Source organism: Rhinolophus ferrumequinum, chromosome 6 (genome assembly GCF_004115265.2).
Source record: "Rhinolophus ferrumequinum isolate MPI-CBG mRhiFer1 chromosome 6, mRhiFer1_v1.p, whole genome shotgun sequence".
Classification (NCBI taxonomy): domain Eukaryota; kingdom Metazoa; phylum Chordata; class Mammalia; order Chiroptera; family Rhinolophidae; genus Rhinolophus; species Rhinolophus ferrumequinum.
The window spans coordinates 12,340,596-12,361,030 of record NC_046289.1 but is presented as its reverse complement, the minus strand read 5'-3'; the positions used below and the strand labels follow the sequence as shown (position 1 = coordinate 12,361,030).

General features: G+C 45.0%; 1 protein-coding gene across 5 annotated transcripts in view; it reads right to left on the bottom strand.

Annotated features, from left to right (window-relative positions):
* Positions 1-20,435, bottom strand: part of FOXN3 (forkhead box N3) — a 361,663-nt gene that overhangs the window by 222,463 nt on the left and 118,765 nt on the right. The window contains exon 1 of one of the 5 annotated variants that reach the window (XM_033109409.1): positions 3,493-3,515. The exons of the other annotated variants lie outside the window; for them this stretch is intronic. The gene's annotated coding sequence lies outside the window, so the exon portion shown is untranslated. Of the gene's footprint in view, positions 1-3,492; positions 3,516-20,435 lie in introns of those variants that run through there. 5 annotated transcript variants of the gene reach the window in all.

Below are 20,435 nucleotides of genomic sequence, written 5' to 3'. Positions count from 1 at the left end.
AACTGAATGAAAAGGCACTACTTGCAAAAAACCAAAGTTCAGCTTTTCTGTCATAATCAATGTGGTATAATGTAACTTTCTAATAAAAAAGAAATCAAGTAGATACTGAGTGTCAAATAGATTCTAAGTGCCTTGAAGGGGAAGGACATTACCTGATGCTTTTTTTTTTCCCTGCTCACAGCATGTGGCACAGTGGTAATCAAAACTATGGATTGTTTAACGGGGGAAAAAAATGCTCCTTTTTATCCTTCTCTCAAGCTGGTGTCTAATAACTATACAGATTAGTCAAAGAAAAGTAGAATCAGCCTCTTCCTCCTGCAAAGTTTTTAAGAGCTCTTATTGTTTTCTTCTCTTCAGCGAGTGAGTACACCAAGTACCACAGTCTCATGGGTTTCAGGGGCTAGGTCTGCCAAAGTTGTAACCATGCCAAGAAATAACTTCTCTCATCTTTCTTTTTCAGAGGGATGTGAAAGAAAACAATTCTTCTCTTTAAAGATTGTCTTTTTAAAACAGAGTAAAAGCTCCAAATTTGATGAACTCTCTGGGAAACAGTACAGAGATTAAAATATTACCAACATATTTCCCTGCTGTACAAAGTTCTTTTGGGGAAATTAGCAACTTATTCGCCTTCTGATGACAGCCAAACCTGATGTCTTTTCTCCTCTCTTGGATAGTGAATTTCACCAACACGTCCCGTCTTGAAACCCCACTCCTTCCAAAAATAGAATAGTATCTCTTGTGCCTTTAATGTTGTGATTCAGGTGCAGGCATTAGTGCACGGGAGACCTCAAGCTTGGCTGGAAAGGAAGGAGCCAAAGGGATTGCGGTGGGTGAAATTAACAGCATCCCAATTCTCTGTGCTCAGACACGTGACTCTGATTGGCTTCAAAGATTTGGCCCCCAAACCACCAGGCATCCTTTTTAAGTTGGCATTTCTTCCACAGAGGAATACTGAGCATCTTTTCTACATGTCTCACCCAGTGCTCTGCCAGCTGTCAAACAATATGGATCCCGGAAGGGGGTGCTGCCCACGTTGATGACGGCAGCCTTTAGTGCCTGTTGCTCATAGCAAACGTCAAAGAGCCTTCAGGACAGGGGTCCAGGCAGTTGGCTGAGACACCCCGGGCAAGCATCCATGCACCAGGAGTGCCAGCACAAGCTACCCAAGGGCCAAGGTAGGCACACCACAGTGTCCTGGACGTCCAGATGGAGTCTAGTCCCAGAGAGTGGATGTCAAGAGCTTTCCGGAGGCTACCCAGGCCAGGTTCAAAGGGAGGGATGAGCCTCATGACATCCGTTCCAAAGAAATCCCACCTGCTAGTGGCATGTCCAGGCTCGTCTTCCCCACCTACCAGCCTCCCAGTTAAGTCTCCAAGAGCATGGTGAGCAGGCAGCTGCCACAGTTTGCTGTCTCTTCATGATCTGGATTGGGAAGACGTGGAGATGGGGAATAAGTAATGGCCACTCCCAGGGACCTGGACCCCCGAGTCAGCTGGGATCCTGAAAGGTCATTTTGTCAACCCCTTTGGTAGGACAAATTTGGTTTTCTTGGGCCTAGAAATCTGATGAGGCCGAATTGCTAGAGTAAGTGTCTTCATCCACACACACTAACAGGGCAAACTCACTCTGAAACATCCTTCTCCCTCCAAAGTGCAGTGACATCCGCTTGCCTGCAATGCCTGCCACCCTGTGAGAGCTTGGCTCAGCCACTCAACACGGAGTCCCCAGCTCGCTGCTTTTCAATAACTTGAATATCAAACCAAGCACAAAGGGAATAATACACAGCAGTTGCTGGAAAAATCTCACTCCATCTACTTCTTTCTTTCTGGCACATGCAACTAAAAGATACATATTTTTTTTAATTCCCCACAAAACTTCCCCACTTAAACTTGGGGTGCAAAAGGCATCTGCAATGTGGGAGTCCCAGGACCAGCACAGGGGTCGAAAGAGAAGGTTTCAATGAAATACAAAAGCAGCGCAGACCTGCGGGGAGCAGTCTGTCCCACGACAAGGCAGCAAACTGCCAAACTGTCATTTTGGTCGGTGGCTGAACAGAAGGCTCGAGTAATGACAACCACAAAACTCATTTAAAGTCTGAAAAGGTGACTAATGAGCTCATTCATGCTGGCTATAAATTATTCACTACAACACTGATCCCACTCAAGACAAACAGTAAAGTAAACTTTAAACACAGACAACACCAGCCTCCGAAGTGGAACAAGTTACGTCTGCAAAACTTTGCACAATGAAGAGGATACTTGTCTCTCCCTCATCTATTGTCACATTCATTCTTCTGTTTACTTTCTTTTTACTGCCTTTAATCAAATTTAAGCAGACACAGCTGTTCCACATTTATTTCTCTCTTGAGTTTTTTTTCCCCATTAGTTATTACGAGCAATCATGATGCCCTAAAAATAGCAGCAAATTATATTCTCTAGAAATTGAAGGCTGACCTTAAAATGAAGCCCAGGTCTTCAGAAAGAATATTCATATGCACATGTTGGATGAGTGACAGACGGCCCTGCACAATGGCGAAACAAAAGTGCAAAGCATTTTCCACTCTTTGAGGGGTTTTCAATTTGCTTCCAAATTTCCTTTGGTTCTAGTGGAAACATGTTGCTTCAAAACCTTGTAATACGGATCCTGCTTCCCATGGTCATGTTTTGGTTAAGATTTTCATGAAAACTCACAATCCGAACAGAAAAAAAAAAAGGAGAAATGTCTCATTTAAGCTTTTCAAATAAAGCCAGCAGCAGGTTTGTGGAAAAACCACCACATTTACTGCAGACAACTTTCACTTTCTTGTTTAATATTAAATAAAGAATTTTAGCTCTTCTGTTTTCATAAACTGTGCTACTTGCTACTACTGCCACTATTAAAAGCATTGTGACTGGAGAAGCAGTCCCATGTTTTTCAAACCTTTATTTTTTTAATCTATTTTCAAGACATAGGAAGAGTTAAGAATTTCAAATCTAATCAATTCCCCCCCCCCTTAAAAATAGTCTCCAAATAAGTACTTACATTAGTTCTTGGTCAGATCGCTGAACATTATGTATTTTTAAACTGCTATGAATACTTTGAAAAGGAGCCACAGAAAAGCCACAGAAAACACTCATATTCAAATACCGCCAGATGGAGGTTCTGACTAACCAAAAGTGAAAGCAGAACGGTCTGAAGCTGAGTTGTACCCTGCACACACCTCGAGATTACAGTAAGGGGGGAGAAATGAATGGTCTTGGGCCCAGGAATCTTGCATAATATATGAGAAATAATGCATGGAAGGCAAATTAGACCAGGGCTTTAACTTCAAAGTGAGCCTTGGCCAAGCTCTGACTCCATTTAAGGAAAATCTTCCACGTTGTTTTCAGTTTCTTGCCCATGAACTAAAGGCTTGTCCAGCCACTGCTGTTGTCTGAAATGCAAAGCAATTTTTCTTGTAAGTCGAGAAAGAGGAGTCCTGCAATATTTATAGCAAAGTACTTTGCCACCTACCGACAGCAATCTGGCTGGGCTTCGCCTGCTTAGCATGTTTTTGTATCCATCCTCCTGTATCTAGTAAGAAGCCATTCTTTCTTTCAGTCCTCGGTGCACGAGTTCTTGCCGTTGTGTTGTGGTTTAACCCAAATGACGTGTAAAAACCCAGTTCTAGCCAAAGACATGGAAAAGTCAGCACCCCGTTGAAGTATCAGCTGCTCTGCACCTCTCCCCTAGCTAGGTTCCTGTCACCTGTCTGTGGAAGGGTGTGGATACAATACTGCTTTGAAACTCAGCGACACGACACGTGGGTCCTTCCCTGCTAACACATTTGGCAGAGTTCGCTGCTCCCTTCATTGGTGGGAAACCTGGCTTGTGCAGAAACGGTCCTAATACCACCCTACTTCTCATTTTCCTGAGGAGCATCAAAGGTAATGCCCATTTGGTCTGAGGAGGTTCAGACCAAACAGTGAACACCGAGTAGCCAATTACTTCAATCCGAAGAATTACAACACATACATTACAAAAAAAGCGCTCCAATGCTTCTTACATGCTGGGCACTTGCCAAGAGTTTTACCTGTGTTATTTATTTTCACCTTCCACGACACAGGTGCTGCCATCCTCTTTTACAGATGAGGACACTAAGGCTTGGAGAAATTAAGTCATTTGCCAGTAGTCAACAACGGGTGGCTCGTAAAGGTGAAATGGAAAGTTAAGACCCCATGTCTCTGTGGCCTGCAGAACCCACCCTCTCACCCATTACATTCTCCTATTTATTTATACTATCCAAGATATAATTTCCGAGATCATAGAGTATAACTTGCCACTTGTGATCTACCTCTTGGGCGTCTCTGTCACAATTTTGGGGGTTTGTTTGATTTGGTTTTTGCATAGCACTTTTCAAATGGGCCACACACCATAGACACACTTTTTATTCTCACAGGCTTAGCTCCCTATGCCCGCATTGAAAAGGACGCCATTCACTGAATGGACATATTTACAAAACACCAAAATACCCAGGGCAGTGGTCACCCACCAGCACTCTGCTCCTATCTGAATAATAAAACACATAGTAAAATGATGGCGGGGCGGGGGGGGGGGGGGAACCTCATGACATTGGACAACTCCAGGGGCCAGGCCTGAAACTCCAAATCTGTCCCTATCTCCCATCTGCATAGACCCTCAGAAGGAACACGCAGCTATGAAAGAGCCCGAAGAACAATCTTACGCTTTCTCCAATCCTTACCCCCACTCTCCCCAAATCCAACAAATGAACCATTTTTCAATATCCTACAGCCACAGGGATAAAGATTTGATGGTTTTACTTCCAGCTAATGATTCCAAAGCACAACTATTTGACTAGAAACCATTTTCCAACTGTTTCTCTTGCACTTTACAAAGTTAGGTGGCTATTGTCTCCCAGTCTAGAAATACCACTGACCACCACACTAGAACTATATTTTCCAAAAGCGTTATTACTACAGAGAATTAGGTCAAGGTACAGCTCACCCTTGGCCAACTCTATAAATACATTAAAAAATTAGCCAGCCACAATGAAAACATACTGACTGTACTACTAATCCAATTAACTTTCCCCCCATATATGAGGGTAAAACGCCCCTAGTAGGCAGCCCCCATGCTCCACAGGCCCTCCGGAGCCTTCACACAGCCCTGTACACTGGACAGGAAGAGATGACATGTTCCCATCGCTCACTGCCACCTCCAGCCGCCATGTCACCCTCACGTCCATGGCACTCCCCAACAGATTTTGGTACTAAGGCCAAGGAGTTTGTTCCTCACAAACCACCCCCAGGTGCTTCCTTGAAAGCTTTCCTGGTGCCACTACTGGAAATTCGTCTCAAGACTAGCCAAGGGCTCCGTAAAAAGTGGAGGAAGGAGAAGGCTGAGGTCTGTGGTTTCCTTCGCCAGAAACCCTCAGCTATCCAAAGGGATCTGACTCCACTGCCATTTAGAGGCTCTCTCTGGCCTCTGCCAATACCCACTCACTCTGAAACCAAATCAAACCTCTTGGCTTCTTTGTGACACCAGCATCATAACAGAGCCTCTGAGGGATATGGTAAGAAAAACGAACCCTGCCCAGACCTTCCGGGTCTCCTGCGAATGAACCAAGTTACAAGGGCTGCGCAGACAACGCGCTTACCAAGTCAGAGCAGGTTTTACACGCCTTTCCTACGGCTCCTGCCTCACAGCCTCCACTGCTGATTTTTCTAGATCAAAATCTGTAACTCCTGGGTAGGAAGAAAGGTACTAAGGCTGGCTGTCCTGACTTATCATTCAATCTAAACAGAGCTATCTGTTTACTAAACTACATTCTTAGCTTGACAGCCCTGGCCAGCAAAGGTTTGTTTCTTCATTACAAAAACTTGATATGAAAAGGAAATAAAATCTTTGAGGTTACGCTTAGGAAGGCCCTCACGAATGGTGTCGGACGAGCCCCTAATTTAATGAGGCAACTGAGGCCCAGAGAAGTGAAAGGACAGGGCCACATGTCAGACTGCACATTGGTAGTTTCCCCCCCAGTGTCCATTCTTCTCCTCTCCCTTGCCAACAGCGCCCCAGATTTCTCAGCCTTGTGGTTGGGGTGGGACCGACCCCTCATCAGCTCCAGAGGCACTTGGCTGAAGAACACACAGGTCCAGCCAGGACTCAGTGCAGCAGCCGACACACTTCCTCTGTTGTTTAGAAACTGAGCTGGCTTTTCTGTCATTTGCAACCCAAAGCATCCCGACAGATAGCCCCGCAGAGTTACTGGCGGATCCAACTTCATGACTGCCTGCCCAAAGATATTTCTGCCATAGTAGTCTCGAACGTTACAAAACATGAGAAAAACCATATCTTGACAAATTTAGTGGCTGGACTTGTTAAGCATAAAAAGATTTGGGAGAAAAATGTGAAATTAAATATTATCACTGAGCACTTTAAAAGTATGGCTTAATGTGTAACTGTGGCCCTATTAATAGAATATTATTGATGAATGGAGAATTCATGAATGGAGATTAACTGTAGAGAACTCATGGCTAATAACGGGAGGACAGGTCTATTTCGCACTTGAGACAAATCATGACTCCCACTTAGGTCTCCAAGTTTGAACAGTAGCTGGGCCCATTCCGACTTCCTGGATGATGTCTCAGTTTTATATCCCCAAGTGCCTAGTCCCAGATGGGGTGCTGATGGAAAGGTGATGACAGTCATAATGGCTATATTTACAGAGTACACTGTAGTGTTAAAAAAAAAGAAAGAAGGAAAGAGAGAAAGAAAGGAAGGAAGGAAGGAAGGAAGGAAGGAAGGAAGGAAGGAAGGAAGGAAGGAAGGAAGAAAGAAAGAAAGAAAGAAAGAAAGAAACAGGCCCAAGGTGGAGTCACTTGCCCCCAGGCCAGTAAACCAAGACTTATTTGAAGTTTCAGCCCCTCCCAGGAATGTGACAAACCAGTCTGGATTTTCTTGATCATCAGGGGCATCTGCCTAGTAAGACCCCTGCCTTCTCCCAAGGAAAGGTGCCTGTGCCTGAACAACCTTTTCTTTCGCTAGTAACTTTTCTTATCCCACCCAGTTTCTGCCTATAAAAACCTTTCATTTTGTACAACTTCTAGAAGCTCCCTTCTATTCGCTAGATGGGGTGCTGCCCGATTCAAGAATTGTTTAATAAAGCCAACTAGATTTTCAAATGTGTTCAGTGGAATTCTGTTCTTTAACAGTAACTGTTACTATATGAATAAATTGAGCTGTATTTTATCTGCTTTTGGTCACCAAACACTCCCAATGATCAATGTGAGGTAGACTGATCAAAATAGAGTTAACAAATGCTACTGAATCAGTGAATGACTGTTGCACAAATTTGACTAATTTAAAATTATATTTAGTGTCAGTGAGAATATATTCCTTAGTAATTCTAAAAGTCTAAAATTAAAAAGACAAGTGTCAATAAGTATAATAAAATATGATCTAGTTAACATTTATTGAGTACTCACGGGAGAATTTACCATGAAATATAGAAGTTTAAACCTCAGCACCCCTCACTCACACAGGCCCCTTCCACAGCCGTGGGAAGGACCCCAGAAATGTACTGAATGAGCATCTTTAGTATTTTAAGATTAGTCACTGCACAGAAAACCTTAAAATGCCCTGAAAAGTTTTAGAGCTCATACATAAAATAAACTTGAGAGAAGTTACCCAAATTTGACAATAATCCTAAAAACTTATAGGACGTTATCAATAATCAGTTGGGAAGCTAAAAAACTTTTTTTTCTAAACCATCAATAATAAAAAATAAATTTCAATCAAACATGCTAGAAGAATGAGTGGATTATCTTGTTATTCGAGAGAGAGAAAACGGCATTCCAAAATCACTACCATATGAAAAAAATGACCAGAGTACACGGCCCCCAAAATGTAGGGAAAAATGTAACACAGACATACATGAAACAGCTGATTAATAATATCTGGTTATTTTTATTTTTTTGATTTTGTGATGTGTGGGATGTCAGCTTTTTAATCATATACTTTCTATGTTTGCTTTCATTTGAAATAAATGCTTACTTTTATATCTGGTTTTCTACTTACAATTTCATATCCTTTCCTTAAAGACTTCCCCCCCAAAACGGAACAGGCTTCAGGCCATACGAAGCCTGCATCCATCCCAAGTGTGCCAGGCTCCTAGCTTTTCATGGACCATCTTCTCTCAGCCTGCCGACAGCAATTTGAGGCAGTTCCTCTTATCCCCATTGTACAGATGAGGAATCTGAGCTAAAACAGCCTGCCAAAGGTTACCCAGCTAAGACGTGGCCAGAGCTAGGACTAATTCAACCCAGCAGACTGATCCAAAGGGCTCCTAGCCAGGGTACCATCCTGCTTTACCAGTTCTGCTTCTCGGCCTGCCCATCCCACAAGACAAGAAAAGGAAGGCCCACTCCTTCTGAGATCTAGATGTGCCTTCCTGGTCTCTCGCTGCTGCAGCAGCTTCCGGGTAGTTTGGGGAGAAGGGGCTTCTCAGACCCAGGGAGCAGAGAGAGCCTTATTTCATTTGATGCAGAGCTGAGGGTTCAACCCTTGTCAACGGGCAACAGTGGGACTCTGCAGTGGGTCACCTTTCCAGCCACAACTTCTCAGTCAGTGACCAGCCATTTCCTTTGATGGTATTTATGGTTCAGGTGACCTTGATTAGGCTGCCACATGACAGATATCATGGTGACAGTGGGTCCACATGTCCAAGCCTCAGTGGGCGCTGATGGCTTCAGGGAGGAACACACAGGGGACCAGGCACTGGTCTGACTTCAGCAAAGGAAGCCCTGAATCCAGCGTGAGAGCACTGGTGAAGTGCCAGCTCCCCTTCCTCCCCAACAGGGTCCCTCCCCAGGGTCTCGCCCCAGCCGTGGGCCAGGACTCCCCTCTGAATTCAGAACAACTGTGTTGTCCAAACAATGGCATAATGCTTGTGTCTGATTAACTCCTCGCTGGCTCAATTCTGTGTCTAATGAACTGGGTCCCTCATCTGACGCCCTCCTCCCCAACTACCGAACCCTTCTGGGAACTGTCCTCCCTGCTCACAGGACTGCACCTGCTATTTTTTGGTCCCACTCATTTTATGTGATTATCAAACTGCGAGGCGGTATGTGACTTACCTTCTTGAATCAGAGAGCAGCTGAGCCAAGAGGAACTCAGGGAACCAGTGGAACTCAACGCCTTCGACTTCACCACGACACAGTGTCACTGGGAAAGATCAGTGCTCTGACTCACTCGCACACCCTCAGCTCCGCCCTACACGTCCCACCATCTAGAACCAAAAGGGCCCCCCCCCCAGCAAGATTGGGGTATAGATATGCAAAGTTCCATAGAGACACCCAGTTCCCACCCAAAGGGTGGATTGTGTTAACATATCTAAAGGACTAAAGCGTCCTCCAGAAGTGGGCTGGGGGAAGGGGGTTGGGTGTGTGTGTCTGTGTGTGTGAGGGGGGCAGGGGCTCAGAGAACTGGAGGTTCCTACAAATTCCACAAAGATGAAACCTCTTCCAAGGCCCGCCCAGCCAGCACACTGGAGCATTGACATAGGCCTTGAGGTTGCGGGAAGCGGGGTGGAGGTCTCAGCAACAACAGTATTAGGTTGGTGCAAAAGTAATTGTGGTTTAAAAGGTTAAAAATAATTGCAAAAACTGCAATTCCTTTTGCACCCACCTTATATATAGTGACACAGAGGGCTGTGACCAGTTGGCTTTTCCAATGGCACTCAACATTCAAATCGTCCAACCTTCCCTTCCTTATTCCCAATGTTACCAAACCACTTCCAGGCAGTACTATTTCTCGCTGTAAATTAATACACAGCCTTTTTGATTTGTTACATCCGTCCCGAGAGATTAGTTCACAGGTGCACCCTTGCGAAATGCGTCTGCTTTTCCGGGCTGAAGTCAGTCCGTGGATATGACATCACACAGAGTTCTTCACCTCACCCAATCTTGTTGGCCACAGAGACCCACTGGGACACCCCTATCTTCTGAGCAAGCTGAACAACAGAGTCCTGCCCAGCTGATGGTGAGGGTTGGAAGTCTTTGCCGGGTAACGGATGGATTGAGGGTCTGATTGGTCTGCTCTGGGAAGCGATGGATCCACGAGCAAGAACACACTCATCCTTTTGACTGCCATGACATCCATTTAAAGGATGAGAGGCCGGAGGGCAGAACAATTAACACCACAGCCGTTGTGCCCTTCTGGTCAAGCTGCGAGGGTCTGTAAAATGGGGATATAATGCAGCCCGCAATCACAGGCTCCTAGGACAAATAAGCACATTGAGATGTGTAAAGCATTTACAGGGATGCATGGCACAGGACAAATGCTATATAGGTGTTTGCTATTATTAAATTCAATATAAAGGATTTACAATAGAACAGGAGTTAAGAGCCAACTTAGAGAACTATTTACTCATTATTCACATTAATGCCTAAAACCGGTCTGTTTTCTCCTAAGCAGAACGATGAAAGCTTTCCTTCTTTTCTTTTTTTACACAGTAGTTTAAACTATCAAGAAACCACTGAAATTCTTTCCTGGAATTAACGAGGATTTCCTGATATTTTCCACAACTCCTTGAAGGCCTCTGAAAAACGTCTCTGTTCTTGGTCCCAGATCTCACGCTATCTCTGTTGAAAGAGCAAACAGGACTCACTCTCAGGACAGTTTATTAGAATAAACTTGCCTGACCTTCATGACAAGACCTTCAAATTCCAGCCCGATTTGTAGGAAACTGCCACTGAAAACTGTCCAAGTTCCTGGGGGAGTGGGAAGGGGTCAGCTCATAAACAGTTTTTACGATGTTTTCTTTTCAAACCTACCTGCTCCTCCGAAGGGTCAGGTGTCACCATCGCCTGTAACCTTTCCCTACAAAGCACAGATGCAACCTCTATCTACGCAGAGGCATCACAATGCTCCCAGCCCTCTGCCACCAGTGAAAACTGTTCAGTGCTGTGGCAGAGGACATGACCAGGGAGCTCGTGCTAACACATTTGTCATAATTCTGACTTTTCTCGGGGTCCACATTCAGAAGTGAGAAATGGGACAGCAGCCTGAGGATTGTTGCCGGTAGACTTTGGCCATGATGGAACGTTGTGGCTGTGGGAGGTGACAGTGCAACTCTGCCCTTCGACAGTGGAGAACACCCCAGGCTGGTTAGTCCCTGAAAGCTACACAGGCTCCCTTGAGAGTAATACTCACATTCATGGATGACTGCTATCTATTGGGTTGGTGCAAAAGTAATTGCGGTTTACGAGGTTAAAAATAATTGCAAAAACCACAATTACTTTTGCACCAACCTAATACTACGGGTTAGGTACGCAGTCTGCTGCTCAAACATCCACAACTTCCCAACGTTATCCTACCAGCCAGTCTTCCCAGCCATGGACATCATTTACACATTAGCCTATACCCGACTGCAGGGCCTGCTCGGTATTCAAACTGAAAAATTGTTAGGGCTAACTTGACTTTCCAACCCAATATCAGAAACAGAGAGAAGAAAACCACCTATAGAAGGGGGTCAGCAAACTACAACCTGCAAGCCAAATCCAGACCTCGGCTGCTTTTGTCAATAAAGTTTTATTGTTATACAGTCACACCCATTAGTTTATGGGCTGCCTATGGCTACTTAGAGGCTATAGAGAAAGAAATGAGCAGTGGCAAAGAGACCATCATAGCCAGCAAAGCCTAAAATATTTATTATCTGACCCTTCAGAGTAAAGAGAGAGAATGACAAAAGCCACCGGAATATTTACGGAAGTTCCTGATGGCCTATGACTCATGGATTAAAAAGGACAGTCACTTAATAAGTCAGCAGAAGGAAACTGGGGTTCAAGTGCTGTTGCTACCAATGGCTCAGCTCTGTGAGGTCATGCCAGCATTTTCACCTCTCTGCTTCCATTCCATTCATAAAATAGGATTAGTCACGAGTGGCAAATGCATGCCAAATAAGTAGCTACTACCCCAAATAAGTAGCTACTACCCCAACATCCGCATTTTGAACACAAAACAGGAAGGATTGGCTATTTGTTTTCTGAAGGGTAAGAGGACCCGTCTTTGGTATAGAAAGGCTGGGACAAGAAGCACTCCTTTTTCAGCTGGCTGTACAGTACATATTGTTTTCATCAAGCCCCTGTGATAAGCAATGCATTGAGCTAGTCACAGCCCCACAAGACACGGGACTCCAACTGAAGATAGAAGATAAGAAAAACCCAGGTCACCCCAGGCGGGGATATTCAAAAAAATGTTGTTGTTTTTTTTTAAAGGAAATTTATGAAGAGTGCCTGAAAGAATGGGGAGGACGTCAGAAAAAAAGGTAAAGGGAAGGCAGAACATTCCACTTTGTTCCTGCCTGCAGGGAGCAGTAAAACAAATGCCCAGAGGGAGAAAGATCAAGGAGATATTCAGTGAACCAGGGAATAGACTGGCTCATCTGAACAAAAGGATCACTCATGGGAATAACAGAAATGATGGCTGGAAAGGGAAAGTTGGAGCCAGATTAAGAAGGGATCTGAATCCCAAACCCACAAGTTTAGATTTTTATCTTAGACAATGGGGAGCCACTGGAGGTTCTAGGGAATTTAGGATATGACATCATGGAAGTGGCATTTTAGAAAGGTCAATCGTGGTACAGAAGATGAAGCAGAAGAAACTGAACCATAGAGGAACTGAAATTGAAACACAGGAGACACTACCTATCATATTGGAACAGTCTTTTGATAGGTAAAAGAAACAATGCCTATCTTAATTTTAACTCCAATTTTCCTATCTGTGTGTCCCTGGCTATCTCTTATAGATCTTATAATTTTATAATACTTTCTACGTAAGCAAAGCTGGAAACAAGCAAGGCAGTGTTTCAAGACAAAACGTCGAGTCTCGGTGTAACTTATCACTCTTTGGGGAGGTTTAGGTACATAAAGGGCAACGGTGGCCTTTGATTTGAAATCACAACAGGACAAAAAGTTATTCCAGGGAGCATGAGGGTGGTTGTGTTCACCTCCCCTCCCCTCCTGACTCCATCATTTATAACCTCCCAGAAAACACAGCTAAGAGTAGCTTTCTCTGCTTTAGTCTCATAAGAAACAAGCTTCTGCCCATCCTAAGCCCTTGCATTCCTTAGTTTCCCAATGATGTACCACTTGATGGATTACTCACCCCTCACACGTCCCCCTGGCTTTAGACATCTGTTTTTACAGTTACACTAGAGCTTGCCTCTTGGAGTGGGAGGCAGTACAAAGCAGAGGTTAAAAATGTTGCTTCAAAGCAGACGGATGGGGGTTTGAATCCCAGCCTCCTCTACCGGGGTGATCTGCTCAGGTTACCTGCCTTTTGAGCTCAAGGTCCCCACCTGTAAAATTGGGTTGATGATTTATCTGACATTGTTCATATTAGCAGAACTACTACAGGGGGTGTCATGAGCCTGAACAAGGAAAATGTCCACAAAATGCACGTTACACTGTGCCTGGCACCTGGGATGAAGCTGCTGTCATTTGTTTTCTTGGGTGCAGTGACATTAGGCTGAGCTAGTCCTTTTTTTTTTTTTTTTGGCTAGGTGAGAGGCACTGCCTTAAAAATTAATTATCATATGCCTAATACAGAAATTCCTTTCCTCATTTGAATTCATCACCAGATAGGTTCCTAGAGGACTAGAGCCCTGGAGATCAAAAGTGCCCAGAAACTGGGGCTTCAGCAGCCTAGCTGCTATCCTGTCTCTGGAAACAGTTTGGGGCCTGCCAGCCCTGCAGCAAAATCCCCAGTGTCCTCAGAGGAGATAAGAGCTGGAGATCTCAAAACCATCCCCACCTCCCCCCGCAGCTGGAGGCGTCAGAGGCCTCCCTGCTGCTGTTCCACAGAGATTCAGGATAGTTCTATGACTCACTCAAGAGCTCACCACCAGTTTAAGAAAGAGTGGGGTCTAGAACCCAAGTCTGTTCACTTCTTTTTCTCAACGTCACATTAAAAAAATAATAAAAATCAAAGTGGTCACTGAGGAAAACCTGGAAACTCGGGAAAAGTGAAATGGGGGAAAAGCATGTACATATCCCCATTGCCCAAAGCTGCTACCCCTCTGTTAACAATTCAGCTTGTCTTCCAGGGTTTTTCTACTCCTATAATGAAAATGAGATCACACTGTAAATACACATTGTACCGCACTTTTTCTTACTTCGCAATGTATGAAATCTGTTTCCACAACAAAATTTGAGCTTGGGGAGGAGTAGGGGCGAGAGGGAGCGGGCTGAGACCATGTTAGCCTTGATATCACACCTACTGTGTGCCCCAGACATAGTGGGCACTCAATCAATGGTTGTGCAGTGAGTGAATGCCTGTACGGCATTATGTGATATAACCCGTGAGTTAGCCACTCTCATTCTAGTGGGTATTTAGGTTGTTTTCAGTGTTCTGATAATACGAACACTGTCGGAGAAAGCCTTATTCATACATCTTGAACGCCGCTCCACGTCCTTATAATGATTTCCTAAGAGCGTAATCACTGGGTCAGAGTACTCACACTGTACAGCCTTGGATTCCTGCTGCCAAACTGCTCTCCAGAAAGGTAATCCTAATTTATATCCTCCACCAGTGACACAGGAGAGTGAAAGCACAGAGCTTTCTCCATAGAATATGTGAGTTAAGGGAAAATTGTTGAATCCCTCAGTAGGGGGAGTCAGGTGGAACTAAGGGCTGGCCTTGGAATGCATTTGGTACCTAGCAACCCCACACAGCACAGAGTGGCTCTCTGAATTTTCACCCGCCTCCATCCGACATCCTCTCTATTGAAAATTACCATGTGGTACCTCAGATTGCTACAAGGAGAATTATCAACTCCCTACCATCCAAATAAATGTGTGCTATATGAGGAAAGATACCCCCACCCACTGGAGCCTGGGAGGTTTCCTAGGACGCAGCAAAAAAAAGCCAATCTTTCCATATAAACAGTGACCCACAACAAATCTGCATCTCTGACACCAAGTCTGTTTTGCCTAAACTTGTCTATAAATATCTGCAATTCAAAGTAAATGTCCACAGTGGTTTCTACATGTCTTTTTGCGTACATGCGTGTGTGCAAGACACACTACACGCTGTGAACCTCAAAAACACACTTTTAATATTCATTTTTTAGAAAAAGTACTGTTCTTCCTACTACAAAGTCAACAAAATAAATTCCAGATGAATGTATCTATCAGTGTTTTAATTGATTTCCCCCTTGTAGGTCAAGAAGGTCATCTGTGAAAACAAAAATGGAGCTGTGTAGGGGTGGACGGGTGGCTCAGTTGGTTAGAGTGTGAGCTCTGGGCAACCGTGCTGCTGGTTTGATTCCCCCATGGGCCAGTGAGCTGTGCCCTCCGCAACTAGAATGAAGACAACGAGCTGCCACTGAGCTCCTGGGTGACCAGATGGCTCAGTTGATTGGATCACATGCTCTCAACCACAAGGTTGCTGGTTTGATTCCCACAAGGGATGGGTCCTGGAAATACAAACTGTTCCCCAAAGTCCTATTCCCTTTCCCCAATTTAAAAAAAAAAATCTTTAAAAAATAAATTAGGTCCGGCCTGGTGGCTCAGGCGGTTAAAGCTCCATGCTCCTAACTCCGAAGGCTGCCGATTCGATTCCCACATGGGCTCTCAACCACAAGGCTGCCGGTTCAACTCCTCGAGTCCCACAAGGGATGGTGGGCTGCGCCCCCTGCAACTAAAATTGAACAGGGCACCTTGGGCTGAGCTGCCTCCCAGATGGCTCAGTTGGTTGGAGCTTGGGCTCTCAACCACAAGGTTGCCAGTTCGATTCCTCCAGTCCCGCAAGGGATGGTGGGCAGTGCCCCCTGCAACTAAGATTGAACACCGCACCTTGAGCTGAGCTGCTGCTGAGCTTCCAGATGGCTCAGTTGGTTGGAGAGCGGGTTCTCAACCACAAGGTTGCCGGTTCGACTCCCTCAAGGAATGGTGGGCTGTGCCCCCTGCAACTAGCAATGGCAACTGGACCTGGAGCTGAGCTGCACCCTCCACAATTAAGATTGAAAGGATACAATTTGAGTTGGAAAGGGGGCCTGGAAGTACACACTGTTCCCCAATAAAGTACTGTTCCCCTTCCCCAATAAAATCTTTAAAAAATAAATAAATAAAATAAAATCCCTTATGTTCCAAAGTATCTCACTTCCCAGTTTTTTAAAAAACAAAAACAAAAACAAAAATGGAGCTGTGTAGGTCCTGATCCAGAAAGCCCCAAGGCCACACTCTCCATGGCCAGATGTCATTCGGAAGCAAGCAGAAGCATTTCAGCAAGCAAGAGGCTCCAACATCTACCTGTGCTCTCTCTCCTGCACCCCACTATGCTGTGTCTCAAGAAAAACAGGATAAGATATGAGCGTGGTTCTCAGGATCCCTCTCTCGTCCCAGCCCTTCTCCCATCGCTCTTCCCATAGTTCTCAGGTAACTGCTCAGGGAAATCACTAGCCTCTCTCCAAGGCCTTTTGAGAGAGAGCAAAAGATGAAAAATTATATACATTTTCTACATAAGAAACCCTGGATTCAAATCTAGCTCTGTCTCAGAATTATTATGTCAACATTCCCTTCTGTGTCTTCATTTCTCAACCTTCAAAATTAGGTGATTTCTGCATCTCTCTTGCATGTTTTACAAGAACTTTACAAAGAACTACAGCATAAAAATCTTTCAAGTGTTCTAATAGGCAAAGCATCTCTCTAAATTCAATGTATTCCTTTGTTCTAACTTCTACTTTCTTGACTTAATCAAATACTGTTCTCCTACCTAAATCGTCCCCATACCTTACTTTCTGATGGCAGTGTTATCAGAATATCTCTTTACTTTTAGAAGCATCTGTGAGATTTAAAAAATCCATATGCCTTTTCACAATTAGCTATTTTTCAACATATATGCTTTTCCTACACACACATACACACACACACACACACACACACACACACACCCATACAATATGGAAGTCCAAATTTTTTTCTTTGACTCAAAATAAACCACAAGACTCCAGTACTCCAGAGATGAAAATCTCACTGCTCATGTTCACATTTATCCACAAGAGAAATTTAGTAGTTCAACATGTCACACAGCAAGTCAATCAGAGGACTAAGAAATAAACACAAGTCCTGAAGTCCATGTTTCCAGTTTTCTTGCGATATGAACGAGACCAAATTTATTTGAGAAGAAAATGCCAAGGTGACATTTGGAATTACCACATTGGTGGGGGCAGGAGGCCAACGTATAGGACCTTTTGCATTCTCTTTTGGAGCAGTGGCGTTGCCAGATCTGCAACCTCATAGGCATACAATTCAGCCAACTCACCATGGGGGTCTGACAGCCCTGCCCATGGACTTCTGCATCCTCCAGCAACTAAAAGGGAATTTGCCATCAGGCAGCCTCTTGGGGGAGGTGGGCTCCTGAGGAGACCCAGAAAGCTGGCCTCTAAAAAAACCCACTTGGCCAAAAAAGTAAGATTTCTTGAGTTAAGGGGAACAGACCATGGGGTTCAGGCATGAAAGTGGGTGGTCCACCAAGAGGACACAGCAGAAGACCAACATGAGGGCACTCCTGTCACTAGAGGCATGCTGACCATGTGCCCTTGTTTCTAAGCCACTGATATGCTACCTTGATGCATGGGCAGAGCCAATGGTCCCTGTCCACTCCACTTTTTACCCTTTAGGGACACTGCTCTGGACCCAGGCTGGGCAGAGGAGTTAACCAGATATTCTGCAACTCTTGACACTCCCCATTCTTGCATTATTGAGCCAACGCGTGGCAGGAAAGGGACCACTGTGCCAAAAGAGTCGCTTGCGACCGTTCCCACCTATGGGAGCTCCCTGACAGACCCAGCTCCAGCCCATTTCATGTTGTCTTCATCCTCCCAACCTCCACAGAAATGTTTCTAGACCAGGACTTAATGAAATATGTTCTACAGGATGCATTACTTTACTGAGCGCCTAATATCATTGCTTCATGGAGGGGCAGGCAAGGCCGAGAGCACTGTAAGTAATTCTCCCTTCAGTACTTGCCCACTGAGGTGCAGATCTGCAAAGGTCTCCCATGGCCCACCACTGCCATTTACACCTTCTCCCATATGCTTCAGAGCCCACGGCCCCCATTGAAAAGGATTCCCTTCTCTCCTCCTCTTTCTTCCAGGTCTCAGTTAGCACACTTTGCTGAAACTTCAGCAATTCCCTGGAGACTGACCCATAAGTTGGCCTTAGAGCTCAATTCCCTTGGATGAGCCCTGGGGCCACTCTGGACATCAGTGTCTTCTTCTGATAACGAGGGGGAGGACCATCTCTTTTCTAAAGTTTCTTCCGCCTGAGAAAATGAATTTTCTCTATTTTGTTTTCATAAAACTTTGCTCCCTGTGCCTTTGACAGAAATAGCTTTCCAGGCCCGCCTGTTAAATGAATCTGGAACATGAAGCATGCCAGGAAAGTCCCCCAAGGGCAAGCCTTTTCTCCCCTGGTATCTATGGGACATTGCATGGCCTGGAGGCAACATCCTCCCACCACTGGTTTAAACAGTGATGTTTCACTTTTCCCATTTGCAGTTGGTGGGGCAGACCAGATGAATCCTAAGGTCTCTTTCAGAGTGAAGAGCCCAGGATTCTGCAAGGACAGGAAGAGAGAAAAACCCGTGTTAACTAAAGACCCTAAATCAGACACAAATATTAGATGCCTCTCATTTTGCTGCTGATGCCAGGATGTTGTCCTTAGAGTATAGGATGAGTCAGCCAGCTTTCTCTCTGCCTTCAACCCAACCCTGGGGAGCATCTGATGGTGATCGGTTATGATCGGGTCAAGTGAAGATCACCTGGTAATATGATGCTCTGAATATCCTGCCTGGTTGTCAGGAAATCTAATTTCTCAAACCAGGGCCCGAGCTCTAAAAATGACTGCTGGCCACCCACATACTACTGCCCCTTGGCCACCAATCTGGAAATAGAGCTTCCGGACCATGTTATAATTTAACAAGGCTTTCCTTGACTGGCCTTTGGATTGACATGTTTTCAGTTTTTCGTGTTACCTGTCAGTAACGTGTCACCATGCAGATGTCAGCCTGAGAACAGGCCAAGATGTATGGGACGCTGCCACATCTCTGTGTTCATTCTGGAGAACGACTGTAGCTTGAGGGTGACAGTCCCACAAGTTAAATCTTCATCACCCCTGCCTGCCTGTCTTCACACTTCAGATTCAATTTTTTATCTTTGAGTATATTCACTCACTAGCCAATTCAAAAATGTTGAAGGCTTCTGTGTGTGTATTACACAATTTAAATTAAAAGAGCTTTTAAAAGACACAAAGTATATTTTTGGAAGTCATCACTCAAGCATGGGTGGTTGGGGACCGTGGAGTTTCCAGAATCATTAGGATTCCAGGGGAGGACATTATTACTCTGCCTCCCGCCTTGTCTAAACATCTCAGCTGGCTGAATCCACTTCGTACTCAGCAGAGGATTGTTTCATTGGAGTGACTGCAGAAAGTAAGAGCCACGCATTAAAAGCCCCTCTAGGAAGCTCATCCCCCACCCCCTATTGCCCAGTGTCTAAAGTCCAGTACCTCACAATCATACTAGTGTATAAATGACTGGTACCAGGGTCACTCCCTAAAATAAGGTGGAAAGAAAGCAGGGATCCATGTGCCCCTAAGAGGTATAAAGGTGTGTTGTCAAGGTGTGTCCTAAGAGGCAGGGAGGGAGAAAGGCAGAAAGAATAGGCGGTGGTACCCAGGACAAAGGGGGCATTGCGCTATTTTCCCCAGGAGATGATTTTACCTCTTGCTAGTTTGGTTTTTAAAAGAGGGAGGATCCCATAATAATGACCTTCCAAGGAAGGATCATTTATCCATCCTTGCTTGGCTTAATCGGTGCCTGAGCGGAGCTGTGGGAAGGCTCCCTGGCCAAGCCCATCTCCATCTCCCCAGCGTTCCTGGGGGAGGGCAGCAAGGAGCACAGCTGAGCCCGTCAGCACCATCACGGGAGCAGCATTAATGCGGACACAGGAGGTGCCAGCTCATTGTCCCAGCCAGGTGTCCAGGCTGGCAAGGCCATCTGGGTTAGGAAATGTGTGCTCTAAAGCCTGCTGGGGAAAGCCATTTTGACGGGGAGTTTAGCTTAAAAATCAGCCAGCTTCAAAAAGTTTCCTCAGCCCTGGCCCTCATTAAAATGCGGGGGCTTGGAAACTAGCTATTTCCCTTTATGGAGCACTGAAAAGCCCGATGTGTCCACATTCAACAGCCTGTGGGCCAGGGTCCAGTAAATAAGTCAGCTCCAACAGGCAACACTGGAAAAAATGTTGAAAAGGGACTAGACTTTAGTTTCGGATTTCCAAAAATCTGAAATAAAAACCTTTTAAGAAATGCCTACCTAAAATGCAACCACCATACCTTTACACTTCTTATACCTTTATGGAAGAGATTAACATTTAAAAATGAACTTAAATGGTACCA